Source organism: Melopsittacus undulatus, chromosome 15, assembly GCF_012275295.1.
Source record: "Melopsittacus undulatus isolate bMelUnd1 chromosome 15, bMelUnd1.mat.Z, whole genome shotgun sequence".
Taxonomy (NCBI): domain Eukaryota; kingdom Metazoa; phylum Chordata; class Aves; order Psittaciformes; family Psittaculidae; genus Melopsittacus; species Melopsittacus undulatus.
Window position 1 is genome coordinate 170,449 of NC_047541.1, and position 24,398 is coordinate 194,846.

At 57.7% G+C, this 24,398-nt stretch overlaps 1 protein-coding gene across 3 annotated transcripts in view; it reads right to left on the reverse strand.

Moving 5' to 3' along the window:
* The window catches only part of BCL9L (BCL9 like), a 42,287-nt gene extending 23,306 nt beyond the window's left edge, over positions 1–18,981 (reverse strand). For 2 of the 3 annotated variants that reach the window (XM_034069476.1, XM_034069475.1), the window contains exon 1: positions 18,939–18,981. The gene's annotated coding sequence lies outside the window, so the exon portion shown is untranslated. Of the gene's footprint in view, positions 1–18,629; positions 18,653–18,938 lie in introns of those variants that run through there. The other variant, XM_031043301.2, reaches the window with a different exon arrangement.
* Between the last annotated feature and the right edge of the window lie 5,417 nt (positions 18,982–24,398).

Sequence of the window (24,398 nt, forward strand, 5' to 3'; positions counted from 1 at the left end):
AAAACACAGTCTCTCCTTCCAACCAGGAAGAGAAGGAATCTGAGTAACCTCTGGCAAAAGCAGGGGAGGATAAGGGGGAAAGAAGAAAGAAAAATCAGGGCAAGAGGGACAAAACAATCTTTGTCCTCGTTCCACTGGTCACGCAAGTGCAAGGCAGCCACAGTATCCGCTGCCCCAGCTCAGACAGCAAGAAGAAACGGGCACGACCGGCCCAGTTTCACCAAGGCTTAGAGAAACCTGGCTCTATGGTCTACGGAAAGCCACAACCCCTGTGCTCAGGAAAGAGGTAGAGCATGGATGGGTTTTGCAGGCTACCCTGATAATCAGCTCACAGGTAGGCCAGCAAAGCCTCAGAGCTCATCACTCGGCAGCGCAACCTTCGATTCAGATGCTGTGCCTTTAAACGTGGCTCAAGACCACACAAGGGTTAAATCTGCCTATAAATATCTGTTCTCAGCAGGGCTGCTGCTCTGAACCCTCCAGCCATCTGTTCTAGCTTTCCCCCATCTAAGACTCTAACATCTGAAGCATGCTCACAATTCTTAGGAGTGCTCCCAAAAATAGCCCAGTGCTGTGGCTTCACTCTGTCGCCCATATTTGTGAGTGCAGGAGCATGTACAAGCCTGGAGCTGTGCGAACGCAAACACGTCTGCCTCTGCGAGGCGAGCAGGCCTGCACCAGCACAGCTCCATTTGCATCCGTGCTGGCGTGGGTGCGCCCGCCCAACCGCAGATCCATGTGAATCCGCACGGGCATGTTCACGCTGGTACGAGCCTGCATCTGCACGCGTGTGCGAGTCTGCACCGCAGCATGGGTGTGGGAGAACGTGGACAATGTTGCCAGGGCTGCCATGGCGGCAGAGCCCTGCCATGCCTCCTTCCCAGCGGGACACAGCCAAGGCACTGCTCCTGCTGCAGCCTGGCCTCAGCACAAACCAGCCTGGCCTGTGAGGTCCCACTGCCCCTGGCCCCTGGCACTGCAATCCGGAGAGCGTGCCTGCCCTGCGGCGCAGCAGGGACGGGAGGGCGCGCTCCTCTTGTTCAAAGCTTGGCTCAGCAAATTCAGCACTCCCACCTCCGGGCACCAGAACCTTGCTGTGAAAGCAAGTAAAGCCTGATCTGTGTGAGGCCAGAGACACACCGCCCTGCTCGCATCCAGCTGGGGCTTGCAGGATGTCCTCAAGCACACCATGCACATAGCCAGGGCAATGCTCCTACTGCAGACATGACAGCTTTCTCCTGGAGCAGACCAGGCTCCAAGTCTCTCGTAGGTCTTTCCAAATACCGAAGACATCACTAGGTTCACCCTTCTGACTGCCAAACCCATTAGCCTCATTCCACATGGGCAAATCCAGAGGATAATAATTGCTGTGACGCTCACAAGGCAAAATGGGAAACAAGCTCTCAGCTCCCAAATCCGGACATATTGTCCAGGAGCAAACCATCCTCCTGAGCAACCTCAGGGCACAGTACTGTCCACCTGCTCCATGCCAAGAACAGCTCCCACTCAAACGCCCATTATTCAGTGGGGACTATCACAAAGAAGCTCAGTCCTGGCTGCTGGCCCTGCTGACACCACATCACAGGGCAATGTGCATGCACAGCCACAGGGAGGGGACAACCAGCATCCAGCATCCATCCTCCACACAGTGACGACAGCCTGAGGAGCAGACAGCAGCGAGGTTTTCATCTATAACTACTTCTACAAGGGCAATTTTCCTCTTCCACACAGAGTAAAACTATAGACAAAGCCTCAAGCACAGAAGTGTCTGGCTGTGGTAGGGACGGGGCTGTCTCGGGGCTGTCTCAGGGCTTCTGCCACTTGCTATGCTGACAGGTAGGAAGAGCAGAGGGCAGGAACTACATACCACCACCCTTTTGCTCAGGGTGTGCCAAGCTGCCCAGTCTATTTCAATCTCTGAGGTACTCGAGATGATAGCCAGCTAGCTCCAAGAACTATAATCAAGACATTTCAAGAAACCTAAAACGCAGGTACACCGTAAACTCGGGTGACAATGTAAATGGAAAGAGCTTGAAAATCCAGCTCTTTATTTCAGGCTTTGGCAGGGAGATGTGCTGGGAAAGAGCCTCAGCAGACTGGAGTCAACACAGCTCTAGTCTATTTCTGACAGAGGGAAAAAAAACCCCATTGATCCAGGTATTGATTTGATGCAGGAGTTTGTGTTTGTTTAAAAGTTTGCCCATGGGTCAGACCTTGTTACAAGCGTCTTTCCCGGTGATGAGGTTAGAAACAGACAACTTCCAAAGCACTGCACACAAATCACACCTGTACCAGTTCAGACCCCAGCAGACTCCAAGTTGAGCGGGAAACAATGCTCTCCGCTTCAGCAGCCAGCCATGGGCGCCAGCAATCTGCAGGTCACTCCGAGCTACTATATACCCGTCCATACCGTGCCTGCTCCTCTTCTGTCCTGGACATTTGCCGAGTGAATGACCTCCAATTAGTTGAAGAAAAAAGCGTGGCTAAAGCAGGCACTGTTATTCCATCAGAGACACACTCAAATATTGCTGCAGAGCTCTCCTCTTCCCACACCTCCTCAACCCTAGGGCACAAGCTCTTCAGAGACCGGGAAGGGAAGAGAAGCGAGGACAGACTGACAACTAGGCACAAACCAATGCAGGAGCGGCATCCCCAGCAGCTACCTCCTGACCTCAAGGCTCCTTCCCTCTGTGCCCAGCAAACGTGCAGCATCCATTGCCTTCTACTCATTTCCAGCCTCTTAAATCCCTGACAATAAAAGCCAGATCCAAGCAGCACTTTGCCGTTTTCCTCGCTACTTCTGTCCTGCTACCATGATTCCTGCATGAACTGCAGATGCACACAGACTGCAGCATTTTCCTAGCTGTTTCCAGCTGTACAGTACAGGCAGGGCCACTGACCATCAGAGAAGAGGTGAGGGCACGACTACATGTGCACAAATGTAACTTGCAGGGACTAAGTTATCATTCCCGCATGTCAACATTCCCCACTGTGTTCTCAAGCCTCCTCATGCACCTTTAAGTTCCCTTCATTTCAACAGAGCAGAATACTCTGTAGGATTTATTTTGCCTTTTACATCTCTTAGCCCATCACATCCTTTCCTGCTGCAATAATAAACAGTAAAGCAATTTCTCTCCTCCCCTGCTTTTGCTACCTTGGAAGCATGTCTTGCAATAGAGCAGTGACAGATGACAGAGGAAGCAGCAAACTAGTTCAGACCAGTGCAGGTATCCTCAGCCCCCCGCATGGCTCCCAGCAGCTACCCAGCTTCTCGCTCTCTTGCTAAAGGGTGCAGAAGCCAGAATCAGGCTGGAGCATCTGCTGCCACTTCTACACTAGAAATAGCAAAAAAACAACACACAAATTAAGAAAATCTGTCTCTGAAACCCACTGGCCAATTTGCATCTGAAAACTGCTCTCTCCAGCAGGAGCATCCTTTGTTTCCTCTGCAGTTTTACTCCTGTGAGGTGCCACAGGGGGTGCCCAGGGACCCCTGGAAGCTGGGACACACAGCAGGACCTCACCACCCATCACACAGGTCAGGCTGGGACACGGGCTGGCCACAACCAACAAGCTCACCTTGGATCCCAGCAACCTAATCCCTTGCACCACCTCTGCCCTGGCAATGGGTCACCTGCTGCGCAGAGGGGTACAGAATCCATCCCGCTGCGCACAGAGCCTGCTGAAGGACACCCTGTACCCCTCACAACAGCGTGTGGCTGCCCCTCTGCAGGGTGTCAAGCTGTCACACAGGGGGTCTGCTGGCTCACCATCTTCCCAGTGGAAGCACCGACTCCAGGGTGCATTTCCAGCAGCCACACCTGCAGCCAGGAGCACGTGTAAACACTTGGGAACACAGCTTCACCTCTCATTTCCTCCTGCACCCCTCCAAAAGCAGCCCAGAGCCAGCATGGCTCCTGGGGGCCAGCGGCCAGGAGGGGGGGATCGAACTTGCTCCTCAGCTCCTACCTCCCAGGCCTGGCCTGCATGGCCTTGGGCAAGACACTTCACCTCTCTGTCCCTCTTACTGCCCATAGAGCAGTCTCAGCCTGTGGCCTGAGCGCAGCCGGCAGCTTCCCTCCTCACCAGGCAGCACCACTGCAGGAGGAAGCAGGAAGGCAGAGCCCAGCTAGCCACCCTGCACCTTCTCCCGCTAGACCAGTGCTGAAAATAAAAACCAGCTTCCACTTGTCCTGGTCCTGAGACACACGGAGGCAGAGAGAGGTTTGTTGTCAATACATGAAACTGTCGCTAAGCGAAGGAGAAAAAAATCCGGGGGGGAAGAGGGAGAACGAGGGAGGGGACAAAACCGCATTTTTACTTCTGGTGGCCAGCCAGCTAACTGACTCAGCCAGTTTGGTTGCCTGCCATATAGATTTAAAAACAAAACCAAGCTCTTGCTGAAGGGAGAGAAGGGGGTTCGGGTGAATGTGCTTTTTTGTTGCATGTTGAGCAGATCCTAGACCGGCCAAAGATGTGTTTAGGAGGATGGCTCCGCTGCCACGCTGCACCCCGGGGCTCATCACACTGCAGGGTCTGAAGGAACGGCAGGGAAAGCCCACGGCTGCAGGGCTGCCTCCAAACTGGCTCCCTCCAGCCACCCCTCGGGCTGCGGAGGGCAGTTTGTGTGTCCAGGCTGGTGCCCATCTACTGGCCAAGGCAAGGGCGACCAGCCTCATCCGAGGTGTCCTGCATCTGCTCGCAAGAGTGCTGAGCAGAAGGTCCCCCACCTTTGTCTGTTCCCTGCCCAAGGAATGTACACAGGAGGTGGGAGGCGCAGGAAAGAGGTTTTTTCAAATACCAGCTCCCATTATCTGGATCCCAGGGTGCCTGTGGCACGGTAGCTGCTTGTAAGGAGCACTCTGTTCCCGGAGCACTGCACAAACATGAACACGCGCTCCCGATGCCCTGTGCAGCAACACAACACACTGGCGTGCTCCGCACGGCCCCAGACGCAGAGCTCACCGCTCCACGCCAACTCGGTGCTTCCACACAACTGAAGGCCATGGAATCATACGTGTATAGGTGCATAGGCAGCACTTGGCGCTCTGCACTGCAGCAGGCATTACAAACCCTGGCTGGTGAAGCCTTGTGAGGCTCCCACACAGTGATCTCCCATAGGAACCAGCCAGCCTCCCCAGAGATTAACCCCTTGCTTGCTGCAGGGAGAGCAGGTAGAGTAAGTTACCTAAGGAGCTGATGATGAGCAACTGCAAACCCTGTGGCTCCTATTCCCGTTTGAAGAGAGAACAGAGCTGCAGGAAAACCAAGGCCTTACCCAAAGTCACCCCAGACACCAGCAAAGCCAGGAACAAAACCTTTGCCCTTTGGCTCTTGGTCCCCAGCACAGACACTAAGGCAATACCAAAATGCGGTCTGCCAGCTGCCCCATCTCCATGAGGAGATGGAGGGATGGAGAGGTGAAGTTTTCAAGGCCAGGCTGGACAGGGATTTGAGCAACCTGGTCCAGTGGAAGGTGTCCCTGCCCATGGCAGGGGGTTGGAACTGGATGAACTCTAAGGTCCCTTCCAACCCAAACTGTGATTGTCTGATCTCCAACAGCACCCGCCAGCCTTGTGAGGGCTCAGAGGTGCAGCCTGCACCCCATGGGCAGGTGCAGGACCCCGCCAGGGATTGCTGCAGTGAGGCCAGTCCACGCAGGACACAGGGACAAATGCCAAGCCAGACAGGATCCACTGCTGCAGGGTGAGGGGCATTGCTCACAGACTGCCCAGCCTTCATCCCGGGGGGAGCAGCCTGGCCTTGCTTTGGGAGATGTTCCTGGTTTGAGAGGACAGAGCAGGATGCGGGGCTGAGGAGGGGAGAGGTTTGCAGCGCAGCTAAAGGGGAGATTTAGTAACTGTCAGAAAAAATGGCTGCTTTATTGCAGGCAGCTTGTAAACCCTGGAGCCTGCAGGTCTGGGAGTCATTTCTCCCTCCCACGTGCTGGGCTCAGTTTGTACTGAGGGTCAGAGGTCGGTGCTTTTCCAAAGCATTCTGGGAAAGACGCCAACTGGAGCAAGCTGCTGAACACCTCCTGCAGCCGGAGCCGAGCGGGGCTGAGCGCTGCGTTAACCCTTCAGGGGCTCCATCCCTCCAGCCTGGGGAGAGCAGGATGGCTGCTGCAGAGCCCCTGCACCGGGCACCCCACCTGGCGCTGGGCTGGCAGGGAGCTGGGGCTCAGCCGCCCTTCCGCTTCCCAGCTCACCGGCAACTGCACCCCAGAAAACGACAGCACAGGAAAGGGAGAACCGAGCACCTGGAGCACAGCTCTCAGCATGGAGGGAACGGCACCGCACAGCAAGGCACCCAGCACCACTGCAGGTGGGAAAGGAGGGCAGTACTGCTTAAGCCCAGCGTCAGTCCCTGCAGCCCATACCCCTGCCTCTGCCACACCTCTGCCTTCTGAGAAGCCTGTGGGCACAAAGTCACAACCAGGGCACCCACAGGAGACAATGCCCCCGCAGGAAGGGTCCTGCTGGACTCCTGGCACCCCTTCTCCTGGCTCTGGGACAGGCTCTGGCTGGCAGTGGGGGACATGGCTTTGCTGCCCCAGCCCTGCACCGCAGTGGCACTGGATCACCTGGGATGTGTGTGAGCCTTGCTGGCCTGCAGCCCAGCCCCGCTGCCCCCACCCAGTACACAGAGGAAGGGAGCTTGGTTCTGCTTCTCAGCGGCATCTCTCATCTTCCCCTCAGACGCATGCCCCATCTTTCCCTCGCTTCATCTCCTTCACACTCAGCGCTGCACCGAGGTGGAGGAGGAGCCTGCAGCTGCTGCCCAGCAAACAAGAGACCTGAGAGCTGCTCAGAGCAGGGGGATCTGCTGCCGGAGCTGCTCCAGGCCCTCCCCCCCTCCGTGCAGCAGCCCCGTGCCCGGTGCCACAGACCGGCACAACAAAGCGTGCTGACGGCTGCACCACGGGTCCTTCGCTCCTGACAGTCTGAGGCCACTCCCTCGATCTGGCAGGGGGGAATTGGCTGCGCCTCTGCATCCCCCACTGCAGGGACGGTCACAGTGAAGATGATGCCTCTCTCTCCAAACAGAGACTTGTGCCTTCTTGTCTAAATCCCTTTGAATCGCACTGGTATCTTTCTGATCCAGGTACAAAACAGCACATTTCCCCACCGGCTTCATTTATTGCATCTTTCCAAGCTCCTGTTTTCATGTCCCTCCTGCAATCCCTCCAGCTCCTTCTTCCAAACGTGCCTTTACAGTCAGAGCTGCTGAATCCTCTTTCATCCTCTACCATCTCTTCTAACTAATCCATATACCTCAGCCCTCCTTCTGGGCTTTCCCTGAGATCACAGCTCAGTGTTGCCTTCATGCTCCCAGGTACTGCTTCACCAGTTTAAGGAGAAAGGAGTTTGCTACACTCCCCCTGCTCACATCCTGAAATCCTTCTGCTCCATCCCTCACAGCTCCTCCACTCTTGCCTCTGAAGAAGCCTCCAGGCTAGAAGTACACATGGTGGCCTCTCAGCGACTGTCATGTTGGAGGACTGTCTGGAGTAAATACCTCCTCTCAGGCTGCCACCACACTCTGTGGTGCCGAGCGCATACCCATGGATGGGATCCTGGTGCAGCAGCACCAAGAGGCTGATGCCACAGCAACGCCTCTTTGCATGGTGCTTTCTGCTGCCAACATAGCAGGAATACCAAGACTGGGGGTTACTCTCAGGACCCAGAAATCCAGGACCTGATGCCCTCTGCACCCGAGGATCACATCATCCCACCACTCGGCCACAGCAGAAACAAACCTCCCTTCTCCCTAGAGGGGCCAAATTAATACCTGGAACAGCACCGCTTTGCTCCCTATGGCTGCGCAGGACAGACCCAAGCCCGGCATCGGACCAAAGCCCCCAGCTCTGGCCCAAGGCTGCAGCTCACCACTGACCTCACCACATCCGCTCTGCTCAAACAGCTCCCAGCTTTTTACCCCAGGCTCCGCGCTTGTCTCAGGCCCCAGGCGCTGGTTGGAGCCCTGCCAAGGTGAGGGCTGCCTGTTTGAATCAGGAGCCAGGGCCGGGCAAGCATCACCTTTAACAAACCTTCCCCCCATCAGGCTTCTCTCGGCTCCAGCCCTGTGAGACGGAAGGGCCTGGGGCGCAGCCAGCCCCGGGGAGCCACCCCTTCAAGGTCCTGCGAAGGAGCCCGGGGCAGCAGAAGGGAGCGCTGCCCGGGAGCGGGGGGATGATGCACAGAGCAGGCTGCTCGCTGGGAAGCTGCTGCCGCTCGCCAGGAGGCGGTGGGGGAGGAGGCAGCAGATGTCCGCAGACAGCGCTTGCGAGCGCCTGCAGCGCTCCAGCCCAGCGAGGGGAGGAAGGCGGCGGCTGGTGCCGCTGCTGCTGCAGTGCGACCCAACCGGGCACACGGCGCAGGGGCTGCCCGGGAAGCCTAAGCTGCCCTTCCCTCCCATAACCGCTGCTGCAGCCACGAGAAGTGGGAGTCCCTAGACCCCAGCTGGGGGTCAGAGAAAGCCCTCGGGAGACCGGGACTGCGGGAGGGAAAAGCGCTGCCATGAAACTGCGAGGCTGCAAACCCCTGCACAGCCGTCATGCCAGGGCACAGTCTGGCTGTGGGGTCACCCTTTTGGCACGGGAGCACAGGAAATGCCCCCCACCACAGGTGGTCCTCGCTTTCCCCTATGCTTTGCCAACAGGGGACACAGAACAGGGCCACTGACACCATGGCGGGCAGCCAGTGAGCCCAAGCCCAGGCATGCTACTTTTGGTGCACAAGGTGCCAAGGCAGCCCACGTGGTTCTGGTTTCCTGCCTCTGGGCTGGGGAGGTTGGCTTCCTCCCCACCTCACAGCAGCGAGGCCAACCAGGGGAGCCCTGCATCCAGCAGCCACCTCACAACCATTCTTGTCCTATAGGTTTTGTCCCACACTGGGACATGCTGAGCCAGGTACCATTGGTCTTACGGTCGCATGGCACTGGGACACCCGAGGGCAGCAGCAGGCCCTAGGCGAGCCATTCGCTCATGTGACAGCATCCTGACCATCGTCAGGGTGTACACAACCGTCTCTCACTCAGTCACTGCCCAGACTGCTCAAAAGGACCTTAAATCCTTCCCCTAAATCAGCACTTGCCCATTTTGGATGGAGAACTGACTTCAACCAGAGGGGTCTTTGGCTCATTAAGCGATCCCACCCTCAAGCTCGTTGTTCGGACCAAATCAAGCAGTTCCTGGGCTCCTCCTACAGCACACTGCGATGCAGTCTGGCACTTGGGTCCACTCGAGTACTCTTAAAATAAAAAATAATTGGTATGCAAATCAGACAGGGCATTAGACTCTCTACTGGCCAAAAGCGACGCAGATTCCCTGCTGTTCCATGCCGCAATCCCAGCTCCCCTACACCTCTCCTCCTTCCCAAGCCAGGGGTCAGCTGTCAGCCATGGCTCTTCAGAGCACTGCTGGGTCTCACCTCAAGCTGAGCCACCAGCCAGGACCTGAGTTTGAGTCTGTTGAGTAGGACAACAGAGCTGATCTGGGCAGGTCCATCTCCCTGTCCAGTGGAGAGGCGAGGAGGTAGCAAGAGAAGCCAGAGCCTGGCCTCCTGGCATGTTTGCTGTTGGGATTCTTCTATCAGCATCCAAAGAGACCAATTCTTTGTGTACCCCCAATAGCTCTTCCAAAAATACTGCAAAGAGCAACCGCAGCTGCGGCCACTGCACCACCCACACAGAGCAGCAGGCACGGATCAAACACCAACACAGCAGCCATCCAACATGCTCCGCATCAGGTCTTGGAGGAAGAGCAATACCAAAACACGGCATTAATGTGGGACATGCTCACCTCTCCTCTCTCCCCTCCCAACCCACCTGACCATCCACTACAGCTACCCTCCTCCTGCAATCCTCTTTCAACCGGAGAATGGGCAAAGCAATTAACCTCTCCATCTGGCTGCAGCAAGACAAACACAAAGCTCAGCATTGCCCAGACAGGGATGAGCAGTCCTGAGGGATGCCGACATTGTCCCTTCCCACTGAAAGGGCTCAGATCAAGGCATTGCCAGCATCAGTCTGAGAACGAGGATTGCCTAGGGCAACTGGTTATCTTCACTGGTGTCAAACCTACCCACTGAGGATATCTGAGGGCCTCTAGGCTACTGCTGGGGAAAGTCCTTGTGAAAGGCAGCCTATAATTGCAACAGCCTTAGACTTGCTGCATCGGGGTCCATCCCAGCATCAGAAAAATACCGACAGCCATTAAACTATGGGAGGAAATATAATAAAAAGACTAAACCCCACTAATGAATGTAAGTAATAGGCTAGGACTTTGTGAAATTACTTCTGATTAAAAAGTGTAACAAAACTATAAACATTTGCCACCAGTAGCTGAGACTTGGTGTTCTGAAACCACGACAGGGGGTGGACAGCAGTTGCTTCCAGTTCAGGTCCGGACCGCACAAACGCTCAGGTGGGTAAATCACTCTTCTCACTGATATAACACACACCCCTGCAGTGGGTGAAGGCTAAAATCACATTTACAGCAAAACATTTGTAAGTTGCAGGTTCTGTTTAAGGCAAAGTAAGGTTTTTTGCTCTTCTCAGCAGCTCCCCACACAGTCCAAGCTTCAAGAATGAGCTGGAATGGAGAAGCTCATCCCTGTGAGAAGCTGACAGGATAGCTGCTCTCATACTTCCCAGCAGTGCAGCAAAGGCACCTGGCCTCTGCTGTCATACACAATCTCTGCTACTGCCCATGAGCCCCGAGAAAGGGAAGGGGACAGATCCCTCATTTCCCAGGTGGAGGAGGGGACACAGCCCTGGGGCAGTGCTGGGGATGGGTGGAGTGATGGAAAAAAGGGAGAGGAGGGCACGGTTCTGGTGCCCGCATCCCACTCTGAGGCTGCCAGGCCTGCACAGGTTGCCAGATCAAATAGCTTTCCAGAGCCGCACTCCTGACAGGCATAACGGGCAAAGCCCTCATGGCAGGACCGGCGTGAGGCTCTTCCACCCACAGCCATTGCCGCCTGCATCTGATGCTCATCTGCCACGACTGGCAGCAGCTAATGCCTCTGGATCACACAGAAACCTTGATCCCTCCCCCTAGAGAAGTCCCCCAGCTTCCCAGGACACTGTGGAGGTTTTACAGCCTCCAACCAACACCCCCATCCCAGTCCCTGCACATTGGAAAGAGATCTAGGACACTGTGAGGACATACAAGGAGGATGGCAAGGCCCAGCCTGTACCCCCAGTACCTCTCTGGACACTTGCTGGGAGATCAGTGCCACAATCTGCAGGCTATGCTGAAGGAAACCAGACAAATGCAAGGGCAGACCTTCAGCATGTCTCACCAAGGAGGAGTTTATCTAAAACCGAGGGCTCCTGGCTCCCTTCTTAGCATCGTCCTACCAAGCAAAGACAGGAAAGTCACAACTTATTTTGTGTCCCAGTTTCTCCTACCGCAACATGGCTGCTCAGCCAAAAGGGCAAACTGCACAAGACTGACCCTTTTCGGGTCAGACGTGCTGGTGGCACTTGTGCTCCTACATCCCTGTGCCTAGCAGCATCCTATGCGGGCACTCTGCTGTCTCCTGTGATGGGGAGACCTTCAGCTCAGCATCCAGTGCTGGTCCCCACCACAAGCTTTGTGGAGCGACACGCAGTGCATCCACACACGGGAGCCCCCGCCTGTGACCACACTAGAAACAAAACCACCCCCATTCAGAAAGAGCACAATTAGCACCGAGTCAAAAGCCAGGAGCTGTGCTGGCATTCGGGAGGGAAGACTCTTCCCTGTAGAAGAGGAACCGCTGCTTCCCTGCACCCACCGTGCACCCTCTGCTGTGCCCAGCTCCCCAGGAGGCACTGAGCCCACAAGCCCCCCTCACTAGAAAGCATCCATACTGCAGTATACAAAATCCTTCCTGTCTTCTTTTCCAGCCCCATCTTGCCCCCTCTCAACTGGGACCCCCTCATAAAAGTAAGAAGAGACAGGCCTTTCCAGGCATTTCCTTTCTCTGAAAAGGCTGTAAAATTTTCCAAGCGGAGCCAGAGCCAGAGCAAAGTTTGTCAGGAGCTCAGCTCGTTAGGCGGCTGCTCAAGGAGCCCCGCGGGAGGCGCAGGCTGCATAATTCAAAACAGCTTGGACCCTGGAAAAGAAAATAGAAACCAGGCTGCGAAAGCAAGGGGGGCAGGTCCAGCTCCGGCGTAAGCCCTGCTCTGGGATCACCCCATCCCCATCCGGGGGCTCCAGAGGAGCCCTCGTCCCAGCAGAGGTGCTGTGGCCAGCCCAAGAGGAGCTGGCACCAGGCAGAGGAAATTCCAAGCCTGTTGCTTCTGGCAGTCGCACCGGGCCCTGGCTAGGACCTCGGCAACCTGGAAACCGGCTACTCAGCAATTTTCCTGCCATCCCGAGGGTTTGCTCTGAACCACAGTTTCACTTCCCCCTCCCTGCATCGCAGCCCGAGAGGCAGGGAGCACCAGAGGCAAAAAAGCATTCACTCAAAAGCTGTCATGACCAAAGCCCCCCCGGACTGCTCCGCACTGGGACAGCAGTTCTGGAGCTGCTGCCATTCCCTCCCCCCCCCCCCGCATCTGGGGGTGGGGAGAGCAGAGGAAACTTGCTTGGACCAGCCCTAGGTCTCCCCGGTTCCTTTTGCTCCTTGCCAGAGAGAAGTTCAAACAAGGCTGCACGGAGGCAGGACACAGGCAGCTTTCAGCCCAGCCTAACTGCCATGCTTGAGGCTCGCCTGTGGCTGGACCCACTCTGTTCAGGCCCTATCTGGCCCAATTCTCCGCTGCAGACCAGTGCTGGGATGAATCCTGCTGAGGAAGTGGTGAAAGCTCCAGTGCTGCAGGGGTTTCCACAGCCTTGCCCAGCTCGCCATCACAAAGAGTCGCCCTCGCTCTCAGTCACTGCCCTTTGGAGCTCCCTGTCCAGCTCCTCACTGCCCTGAGCATGGAGACCTACAGCATGGTGACTTGGGATCCTTGCAACCACTTTTTCTAAGGCAGCATCCTCCACTGACTGCAGCCTCCCACTGTGCCTTTCCTAGGAAGCTAGGAGCCCAGCACTGCACAACAGCAGAACAAAGCAGCACTCATTGCACCCGCTGCTGAAACCCCTTTCCATATTTGTTGTGAAGGGGAGCAAGACTTCACTCTGGGAGGGAACACGCTGCAAGCAGAGAGAAACAACTTCCCTTAACTTAAACCCTGAAGAGAAACATGGGCATGGTCCTCCAAACAAGGGTACAACATTCTGGGAGAGCAGCATTTGCCTGCCGAGCGGACATGAGATGAGGACCGTGGATGCTCAACACACTGGCCGAGGACACTGCAACTTCTGCTGTAACCACACCAGTCACAGCTTGCTAACTTCAGTTTTCTCAGCTGGTAAACCCTAGCAATGAGACACTTGGGGATAGGGAAGCCTTGAGGATACTTCACAAGAGAAGTCTCTGACCTCCAGCTTCTCAGAGGGCTGGAATAGCTCCCTTCCACCTGGACTTTCCTAGGAGGCTGAGACTCAAAGAAGTAGCTGAGTAGAAGCGGAGTGATGAGCAGGAACTGGGAATCCTGGATTCTGTCCCTAGCTCTGCCCCATATTCCCTTCCTGCCTTCAGTTAAGTCATTTCCTTCCACTTTTCCTCCCAGTCTCTATTGCAGAGAAGAAACACAAGCCCTTGCTTCTGCAGAGTGCTCGAAAGCTCCTTTGAGCTGTGAGCATGCAGAATACCGCTATGGCCAGAGGCTGCAAGACACCAGGTGCGCAGGAGCCAGGGCACTCACACAAGACCCCGGCGAAAGCCTGGCATTTCCTGTGCTTACATTCTGAGAAGCACAGAGTCTGTAAACAGTCGGTGCCGCAGAGCATCTCCTACACAAGCCATATTCTGGCCCGTTCTGCTCCTCGGCCACTGCGGTGAGCAACTGGGCAAGGAAAAGGAAGACTGCTCTGCTGAGCTGTGGCAGAGGGAGCAGCGCAGCCACACGCAGCATCATCTGGGCAGCTCGCCTGCAAGGAGGTGGCCCTCAAATGAACAGCAGCAAGGATGGGGATGGGGAAGATACAGCAACGGGAGAAGCACAGTTAAGAGGGGAGAAACAGCAAAACAAAACTGCAAAAAACAACCCAAGCAGCAGCCCGAAGAGGCAGGATGGAACAGAGGCACCTGAGGAGCACAGCCCTCCTGCTCGCTAGCAGATCTGGCCTGTGGCCTCCCACATACCTCAAGGAGAGGGAAGACCAGTAGGCACAGGCAGGAACAAGGAGCACTCTGTGGTTTTGCTTGGTATTTCAGGCCATCTCTCACACAGGAGGAGCTCTGCTTTGCTTTCCAAGTCTCGCCCTCTCTGGCACAGATCACAAACCTGGCTCCTGGCCCAGACCTGGCTCCAGCAGAGCTCCTCACCAAACAGGGTGACGCCCCACCTCTGGGCACAGCACACAGCCCAGTCTTAAAGCCATCTTGAGGCTATTACCCCAGCATCAGAAGAGGCTCCCCATCATCCCTAGCTGAGATTCAAGGCATCTCAAGTCACTGCTGAAAGAAACCAAATCCCAAACCTAGCTCCTACTCTTGGTGCCGTCTTCCCTAGCAGCTCCAGCCGCAGCTGGCAGACGATCTGCCTGCCCCAGGGAAGCACAGCCTCCCAAAGATGCCCAGGCACAGGTAGCACATTCCACTGCCTGCAGCTGCCCAGAGAGATCAGGACAAGACATGAGGTGAAGGCCCTGTCCTCTCATCACTGGCAGAGCGAGGGGCTGGAAACCCCTGCCTGAAGCACCCACCCAACAACCCAGTGAGGACACTGGTGTGCCAGGGAGAAACTTGCGCCCAGACACCAGCAGTGCCCGAGAGCCAGCCCATCTCCCCAGAAAGAGCTGAGCAAGGGGAAACAGACCTCATCCCACCGGCTGCACCCTGCCTGGACATGCACCCAGAGAGCATGGAAGAGCTTCCCACTCATCTCTTCAGGGTGCTGGAGCCCATCGTCTTCACGATGCTTTCTGCCGTGGAGGGTCACAGTCTGCATCAAGGCAACGCTGCCTGTTTGGGAGCTGCGTGTTTCTGATGGCCTGTCCCGCACCCCAGAATAGGCACCAGGAGTGTAAGACAAGACTGTCCACATCCAAGCAAGTGGCCAGTCAGGAGGCCAAGAGCAGTGCACCCATTTCCAAGGCTCAGTGCAGCCATGCTGAGATGTCCCATGCTCCCTTTCTTGCCGCACCAGGTTTCAGGCTGCCCCAGGCACCACCAAGCCGGACTCCTGGCAAGCTGCCCCTCCATAGCATGACTCTCCCTTAAATCAAAAGCAGGTGCCGGTGACACTAACTGCTTCTTCTACGCTGGCTCCTGCGAAGTACAGCCCTGTGGCAATGGCAAACATCACCGTGAACTGGTCCCAATTAGCAGAAAAGCCATCACTCTCTCCACCTTTGGGTTTCAAAGAAAATCAGGTAGGAGGAAAACAAAACCAGCTCCCCGTTCCCAGGAAGGGCCCACTGCCAAGCAGATGACCTGGAACAGGCACCACAGAAGGCGGAAGGGTGCATCTCATCCATGCCACGTGGTTTGGCTTGTGTTGCCTCCCGGGAAGAGGCCGAGGAAGGGCATAATACAGGAACAGAAACCATCCTCACCAGCCTTAGGATCAGTTCCTGGGTATCTTCCACCCCAGGCTGCCAGGGGCAGTGCTCATAGAGGGAAAGACAAACCAGAGGAGCAAAGCCGGACCTGCTGGTGAGTGGCACACAACTTCCAAACGGAACTCGCGCAGAACTAAGGAATGCCAGTTCAGCCATCCTCACACCCCCTGCGCCATGAAGAGCTGCTGGAAGCACACGACTGAGAAGCAAAGCAGCTGCAATGTTTCCTTGGTCCTGTGCTCCAAGACAGCGTGTGTTTTTTCACAGCTTCAGGGCTACAAGAAACCTCGTAGGGTAGTTTTGTCCTCATGGAGATCAACTACATTCAGAATCCAAAGCTCCCATGCCCCTGGAAAGACGGAACCACACAAGGTCACCAGAAAATACATTTGCCAGTTGACATCTTCCTGTGAGGAAAGGAGAGCTGAGCAACAGTGAGTCCTAACCTACATTAGACTGGGATCTGCCAGAAGAGTCACGATGGCAATCCTCCTAGTACTTCGCTGATGCAGCTTAAATAACACTGACAAAATATTGCTGCACCTGTACATCATATCACTATGGTATCTCTCTTTCATTACATCACACATCCATGCATCTATGTGCCACGTTTCCTGTTAAAAATGCCACAACCACGGCGCAATGCTCCTGTGCTCCCCCTCGTCTTGGGCAGGAAGAGCAAACTTGTGTTTTTCTAAGGAGGACTGACATACTCCCCAAGAAGAAGCTTGACTGGAGTCCCATCACTCAGGGTATTTAAAACTGGATGGAGCCCTATGGAATTGAGAGCTGGAAGCCAGCCTGTGCCATACCCAGGCAACAGCTAAACTCATTGTAGCAGCTGGAATACACAAGATGTGCCAGCAAAAGCACATCTGGACCTCAGGGGGACACAAACACATCCTCAAGTGCTCCAGCAGCTAAAAACTTTCATTTTTGGCAGCAGTCGAGCCCAACGCAACCACCTGAAGCAGTCCAGAGGCAGAGGCTGTCCTGATGTCAACCCTGAACTGTACCGACAAGAGATGGGGCACAGGAAATGATCCCAGGACCCAGCTTGTACTTGAGACTCTGCAACCTGTTGAAGACGAACTGGGTAAGCCACAAACAGTAACACCCCTACCGCAGTAAGAAAGAGCCATCGGCTGGGACACAGTTGATGCTCCTGCAGGGGGAACCAAGAGCCTCCTCTCTAGCTACTGCTCCCTTCTGCACCCCTCCACAGCCAGGGCTGCTGGGAGGAAAGCACAGTGCTCCAGTGGGAAAGAACAGCAGTGGTGAGAGGGAAAAGCAAAGTTTTTCCCCCCAGAACAGCAAGTACAGAGGATGCTGCCAACGACTCAATGGAAAAGTCAAAGAGCTTGGACCTCATGGACTCTACGTCATCACAAGCACACCCTTGGCAGCTGCCCTGGAGCAGTGTAGCCCAGCGACCTCAGTACTTGCAGGTCTGTGATGGCCCAGTTGATTCACACACCAGTCTGTCCCCTCCATCACGCAGTGGCCAGAGAACCACCTTCCAACAGCAGCACAGTGAGATGCAAAAGGTTGAGGGCTTTAAAGTACAAAACATAACTGGTTTACTCTCAAGGGAAAGACAACTGTGGTTTTAAGTTTCTGAGTAAACTCTCCTTTAGCTGCTGACTTCTATTTTCCCAGTGCAGGGATCTGGAAAAAGAAAAGGGACTTTCAGGGGCAGGGAGACATAGTAACACCTATGACACTGCACTGGAGAAAACACCCAAGGCCACAAGATGGATTTTCTTGCTAAGAAAGATACAAGCCAGGGTGGTAGGGAGGCACCAATCCCACCATCTGCCCAGCTAAAATGGCAAAACACACATGAAAAAAACAAAGAGGCTCTAGAGCATTCAGGGTGCAAACACTCCGGAAAAAGTCCCCAGTGGAGTAGACAACTGCTGTACGGTCAGCACACCAAAACACTCATCTTTCTACCAAGGAGAAAGAGAATCAGGCAGCAACACTGACCAGTGATTTCTGCACTAGCACCAGCCTTGGGCATGTATGCCATAGCCACGTGGGGCGGCAGCCGGCGTTATCGTGGGCACCACAGCCAAAGGAGCTCCTGCTTCAGTACCGACACAGACTCGCCTTGCAACCCTGGGCAAATCACTTCCTCCGTGACTCACTTTTCTTATCCCTCCTGCCACCAAAGTAGCAGAACAGGACGCACACACATCCCTTTGCAGGGGCCTGGCGACTGACGTGTGGAAGAAGCAGCGTGTTGCTCCTGCGTGCCTGGCATGAAGCAGCACTTGGGCAGGGTAGCAAGCAGTAGCCACGTCTGCAGCACAGAGCCGGCAGGTCAAGACGTGCACCTAAGGCCTTTGCAGCCTGCGCTGCGGGGAGGTGCGTGGCCATCCTCCATGCCCTGCTACCAGCGGCCCTTCGCCTCACACGACCAGGACAGAACAGAACCGTGCGACACCGCAGCCCGACACCCTGTCAAACAGCCCCGAGGCACCCAGACGCCGCACACAACACAACAGCCTGCCCTGTCATGTAGCATTACTTATGTGTTCAGATATGCATCCTTCTCACATTTCTACTCGAGCAAGCGGTTGCTAGCAAAGCGGGGCGAGGACAAGTTCACCACCTGCTAAAGACATGTCCCTAGCACAACACAGGGAAGGTTCTGTTACAATGGTTCCTTTCCGCGTGCAAAGCAAGCACGTATGTGTGGTGTTTCCCCCCTTTTTTCTCTGCTCCGACCACACGCCTGGTTCACCTCAAGGGGGAAGAGAAGCTGCCGAGAAGGACACCCAGAGAGAGAGATCTCCCATAACACTTAAGATAGTCGCCAACAGGAGCATTAATTGAAACCCCACGTGAAGCACAGCGAGTCCGGATACATGAATCCCAGCGGCAGTCCTCCCTGGGGCTTTCACAGCACCGGTAACAAACCCCAGAGCAGCCCCGGTAAAGCCCAGCGCAATGCAAGCAAGTTCTGTGCTTCCAGAACCGAGCCCCACTCGAGGCTCTCTGGTCCTCGAGGAATTACCAGAGGCCACGTCGATGGGTTCCGAGGACCCGGAACGCACGAGCCTCGCTGAGCAGAGATGTCCGAGGCAAGCGGGACCGCTGACAGCCCGGCTCCGGCCGACGGGGACGGGGGGAATCACCGGGCAGGCCGAGCCGGGGCCGCCCCCCGGGAGCTGCAGCGCAGCGGCTTCCCCGCTGCCCGGGACGGGCTCGGAGCGCGGCTCCCGGCGGCGCCCCGTGACCCGGTGACAGCGCAGAGGCGGGGCGGGGGGACCCGGGGGAGCGGAACAATGGGGCGGCGGCCGCCCGGGACCGGCAGGGCACTCACCTCGGCGGCGCGGCTCAGGACGAGCGCGCCGGGGCGGCGCGGCGCGGCTCCGCGGGCTGCTGAGGGCCGGCGGGCGGCGCGGGGCCGGCGGCGCGGGCCGCGCTCATGGCTCGGGCCCCCGCCGCGGGGCGCGGGGCCGGCGGAGCCCCCCCCCCCGCCGCGCCGCTCCTTCCGCCGGCGCCGCCGCCGGCTCCAGCCCGCGCCCGCCGGCGGGGGTGCGCGTCCGGGCGCGGCGGGCCCCGGCTGCCCGCCCGGCCCCGGGCCGCGGGCGGCTTCCCCGCTCTGCGGCGGGCGGCCGGGCGCGGGCGGCGCGCTCTGGAGCCGGCGGGCGCAGCGGCCCGGGCGCGGGCGGGGACGCCGTGGCGAGGGGCGAGGCGCTGCGGGGGCCGAGTGCTCCTTTCTCCGCCGGAGCCGGAATAATCATTTGGAGAAACAGGATCATTCACTTTCCTCCGAGCGCGGAGCCAGGCGCTGCCCTGTCAAAATAAAAGCCCCGCGCTCTGATTAACCGCTTCCTGGTCGCGGGCGCTGCGCCGGCCGCCCAGCGGCCTGCCGCGGACCAGCACCGGCAGCCGCGGCTCCCCGCGCCGCCACCGGCACTTCTCCCGCTGAGCATCCCCTTGCCCGGCTCCACCGGCCCGCGGACCCCCGGTGCCAGCCATGCTGCGCCCTGCACATCACGCTCTGGAGACTCGCTCAGCCGGGGACATCCCGCATCCGAGCCGCTCTCTGCCGTGCCTCCTGTAGCACACACATAAGGCACACGAGGACTGGCTCCAGCCCCGGGAAGGGCAGCACGCTACTGTTTTCACTGACAGCCATCCTCTTCCCTAAGCAACGGCCTCCATCGACAGCAACACTGGGGTGGGGATGTCGAGAGAGGCAGATGGGAGCCAAGGAGCAGGAGGATGCAGGAGCTGAGGTGGCTAGGGATGGCTGAGCGCGGGCTCGGGGGAAGCAGCATACGTCTCACACACACCGTTTGCTGTATGCGGGAACGGAAGCAGCCCTCGGAGCTCGGACACAGTTGGCTGCCCCTGCTTCCCTGCCTGCTCCCTGCCCCGGCAGGCAGACAGGAACCTCACAAGTGCACACATCAGGCTGCCAAGACAGTCCTGATCCCGGCAGCATCTCGACCAGGACGTGTCACCTTCCTTGCCTGATCTCGGGGCGGACTGGGGAGGGAGGACTGGAAGCAGGGACCGCCTGGCAGCGTCCCCAGCATTGCAGAGCTAAAGGGAATGCAGGGACAAGCCATCATTTCTCCGGTGGGAACGGGCGGCCCTGACCCACGATGGAAACGAGCCAGCTCCCCGCACCGCTGCAGCCGCCGGGCCCCAGTCGCTTGCCCTCCAGAGGCTTGGACCCCCCGGGAAGCAGGAGCGGAAACGGGCGGGGACACAAGAGATGCACACACACAACCATTTCCATCCCATTCCCGTGCCGTCGCCATTCCCGGGGCGCCGCTGCGGGAGCCGTGCGGCAGCGCCCCCTGCCGAAGCGTGGGGTGGGCTCCGACGGGGCGGGGCAGCGCGCGCCTCGCCCCGCCCCGCCCCGCCCCTCCCCGGTAGCAAAGAGGCGACGCGTTCACACGCTGCCGCCACCGGCCCCGGTACCCGCACAGCGGTACCCGCACAGCGGTACCCGCAGGCAGCGCCCAATCCCCACTGTGAGGCATCGCAGCTCGGTGCCCGCAGCAGACGGGCAGCGCATCCTTCCAGCCACGTCCGGTGCAGAGGGGACCGGGAGCTGCGGAGCCACCTGCCCTCCAGCCGCCTCTCCCTGCGGCCTCTGGGCTCTCTACATCACGGCCCCCGGCGTCCTTCACAGCTTGCGTACATGAAAGTGGCAAAGAGAGAGCAGCGAAGGTCAGCGGTTGGAGCAACCGCTGCCGGCTCAGCGCGGAGCCTCTGCCTCTAATTAATATCTGCCGGGCGAGCTGCCCTCCCAGCGCTTGACTCCGGCTCCCAGCCTCCCGTTCCCGCCTCCATCATTACGCCTACACTAGGAAAGACAGCAGGGGAGGGGATGGGGAAGCAGAGTCCTCACATTCTCCAAAGCCTCCCTCTGCCAACACCACCACGGTGACTGCAGCTCATCCTGGAGCTGCCCGGTACATCGACATCTGAGCACGCCAGTGGCCGAGGTGCCCAGACTGGCTTTTGCCTGATATGATGAACTGGACTGAAGGAAACAAGTCCGGGGTTGCAAAATACCTGTTCTGGGAGCAGTTGTCTGCTCTGCAGATCCACACAGGTACAGAGCAGGATCTGGTGGCAGCTCCGGCGTTAAATCCACAGACCTAGCACACAAACTCATCCTATGTTTCCCCAGAAAGGAAAAGTCCAACCAGGAGACTGAAGAGGCTACATTACTGCTACAGATAGACTCTGGCCTAAAAACGGCTTTTCAGTTCTCACCATGCTACCCTGGTCCTGCCCATCCCACTGTGGTCCTTCCCCTCCCTGCACAGGCTCCTGGCCCATGCCCTCCTCTCCCCTCAGACACTGGCACAAATTCTGTCCCACAGATTCACAAGTCCCTCTGCTTGTGCCTCCATCTCCCTTGGGCTACATCGGAAGGTCTCAATCCCACTGCTGTTTTGATGGCAGCACAAAGCCATCGTTCAGGGAATGAGCCGGCCCAGGAGAGGCCCCAGGCCAGTGCCCAGTCCTGCAGCCAGTGGGGGAGGAATGGACTCCCTCATTTCACGCTCGCTGGAGTTTGTGCAGGGCAGACGCCAGCAGCAGTGAGGAGCCTGCGCCACCACAGCTGAGGCAGCCTGTGCTGTGCCAGACAGACCTGGGTGGAATCAGGAGGGCCCAGTCTGGCTGCACTGCTCCTTTCAAATGGGATCCCAGCCTACTTCCTCCATGCTAACTTATTAACCACCACACCTCTAGCAGGACAAGACCATTCACTCAAAAGAACCCAGGAAGCGCAAACACAACACATCAACCGATGTAGCCAGACAGTTGCCTGCTCAGCATACTCTCAGCAGAGCTGTGCCCTGGCCCCCTGCCATGCACTGGGATTTTCCTGTGCTGCAGTCCTAAAGGCAAAACACAGCCTGCGCTGGAGCACCGGAGCAGAATTTAATCAAGCTAAGCCACCCTCTTCCCAAATGGAAATGTGCTGCTGCAGCCCCAGCATGGCTGACACACCATCGTCTAGCAAAGACAACTTCTAACATGGTTCCAGGATCACAAAAACATTGAGGTTTGGGATTCTGGATGCCTTGCTGGTTTTGACACATCACATGCACTCATAATACCCATACAGGCATAGGCCCAACACAGCTCTTCAATCCTTCTCTTCCTGTAACTCCTGCATATTCTGAACACTAACCTCATCCTCCCACCACCTCAAATGCTCACTGAATCCCAGGGGAAGTCATCCCAGATCTGCTGCACAAAGTCCCTGTGGTGCTGGGATGGAAGTAGATCCTAACTCTTACCGCAGCCTGGCCTGGGGTGTCCTCTGCTATGTGCTCTATCTGTGTTTGCATCGGTCTTTGCACAGGGCCCTGCAGAGGTGTTTGCTTTGCTGTCCTGGTCTCAGTCCAGTGCTGCTGTCCAGAGCCGCCCCGGTAAGCAGCAACCCAAGAAAAGGCTGTGGTCTACGGGTGCTCCTCTGGGAGAGAGCCTCTGCCCCGCCACCTGGTGAGCCAGGAGAGGGACAGGACAGCCCGGCAAGCCAGGGGCCAGCAGCACCTACGGGGCGCGAAGGGTTAAACCCTCATTTAGCGAGGCCACCGGCTTGACAAACGCAGCCGCCGCCGGGGCCTCCCGCAGCCGCCCCGGGCTCGGCAGGCGAGGACTCTTATCCTGATACGGCTCCTTCCTCCGAGCGCGGTTCGGGAGAGCGGCGCGGGCAGGGCCGGCTCGGGCGGGCAGCGCGCGGCGCACAAAGCCCGCAGAGCGCGGCGGGAGGGACCGGAGCAGCGCCGAGGTTCCTGTTCCCCGGGGCACTCCCGGCCGGGCGCGCAGGCCCCGCACGGGCGGGCGGCAGGGGAGGCCGGGGCTGTGCGAGCAGGCAGGAGGCAGGGGGCAGGCAGCGCTGCCGGCTGCTGCCGTCGAATTCCTCAGCTCCCCCTCCGCGCCAAGGCCGCGCTGTGCTCCACCAGCCTGCCCGCAGCCCGCGGGTGGCCCGTGCCGCTCCGGTCCCTGCCTGCCAAAGCACGTACAGCCCCGGCCGTGCACACCTCGCCCACACATGCCAGTGACGGGTGTGGGAGACAGTGTCGGCGCAGACGCGCTTTCTGCAGGCATGCACAAGCACAAGAACGGCAGAACACAGGAGGGCACAGGGGTGCAAGCTCCAAGCCACACTGCTGCCAGCACCAGCATCATACCAGGAGAGAGCCAAGGAAGGTGCAAGAACAGCTTTTGCTGCCCATACTACTACTGTCCTAAGGCAGGACTAGGAATGGAGTAATCCCGCCCTTTGATTTATTTACTCAGTGCTTTCATCTCCAGACAGCTTCTGGAGGCTTGGTCACTGCAGACACTTGTGCCCTGTGTCAGAGATCAGGACAGTTTTCAAGGAGGTCGCAAGCCTACCACAACTGCAGTTTTATTCAATGCTTCTATTAGTGTTCGGGGTCACTCGAAATCACTGCTCTGTAAATGGGGTCATGATAGAAAACCACTAGCGAGCTGCTGTCACCTGCACCAACACTCGAGCAGCTGCTGGGCTGGATGCATTCATCCTGTGTGCCACAAACCACAAGGAGTCTGGGACAAGGAAAAGGTCCTTGCTGCCAGGACCACCCAATCCCTGCCCAACTACTTGTTGCTTGTATTTCTGTTCAGTTTCTCCCTCCCTCAAATGTCATCATCACTGCACATCCATGCTATGGCCTACAGAGAGACAAGGTCAGGGTTTGCTTCTCCAGCCTCGGGCACACTCATGCACCCCCCTGCTGCATGGGCCGAGGGGGACACAGGGTGGGGAAGGGTCGCAGTCTGCCGGCCCTAGACCACCTGCAGCCCCCGGCCTAGGACACGCCGTGCGGCAGACACCGGAGCCCAACGGCATCCCCCGCCTGCGGGGCTGCCCGGGGGCTCCGGCAGAGAGAACGGGGCGGCGGGGGGCGGGACGCGGCGGCGCCACCTAGCGGCGCAGCGACCGTGGCACCGCTGCCGGGGCTGCCCTCAGCAGCAGGGCAGGCCCGGCCCTCCCTGCGCTCCCAGCGCGGCGCAGGCTCCCTGCGGGGTTGTTGCAGCCGCAGCAGACGTTCCCCCTGGAGCAGTCGAGCGGCGGAAGCCCTAGGAAGCACATCACCTGCTTGTTGTTATCCCTGCTTGCCCTCTCAGGGGATGCAAAGGAGATGAAGTGATCTCCGGGGCTCTGCATGACAGAACAGTGGCATGTGCACAGCAGAGGGGGACGTTTTAATTCAGAGGAAAAGGAGAGACTGTGGCTCCAGTGAAAAATGCCAGAGATTTAGCATCCAGG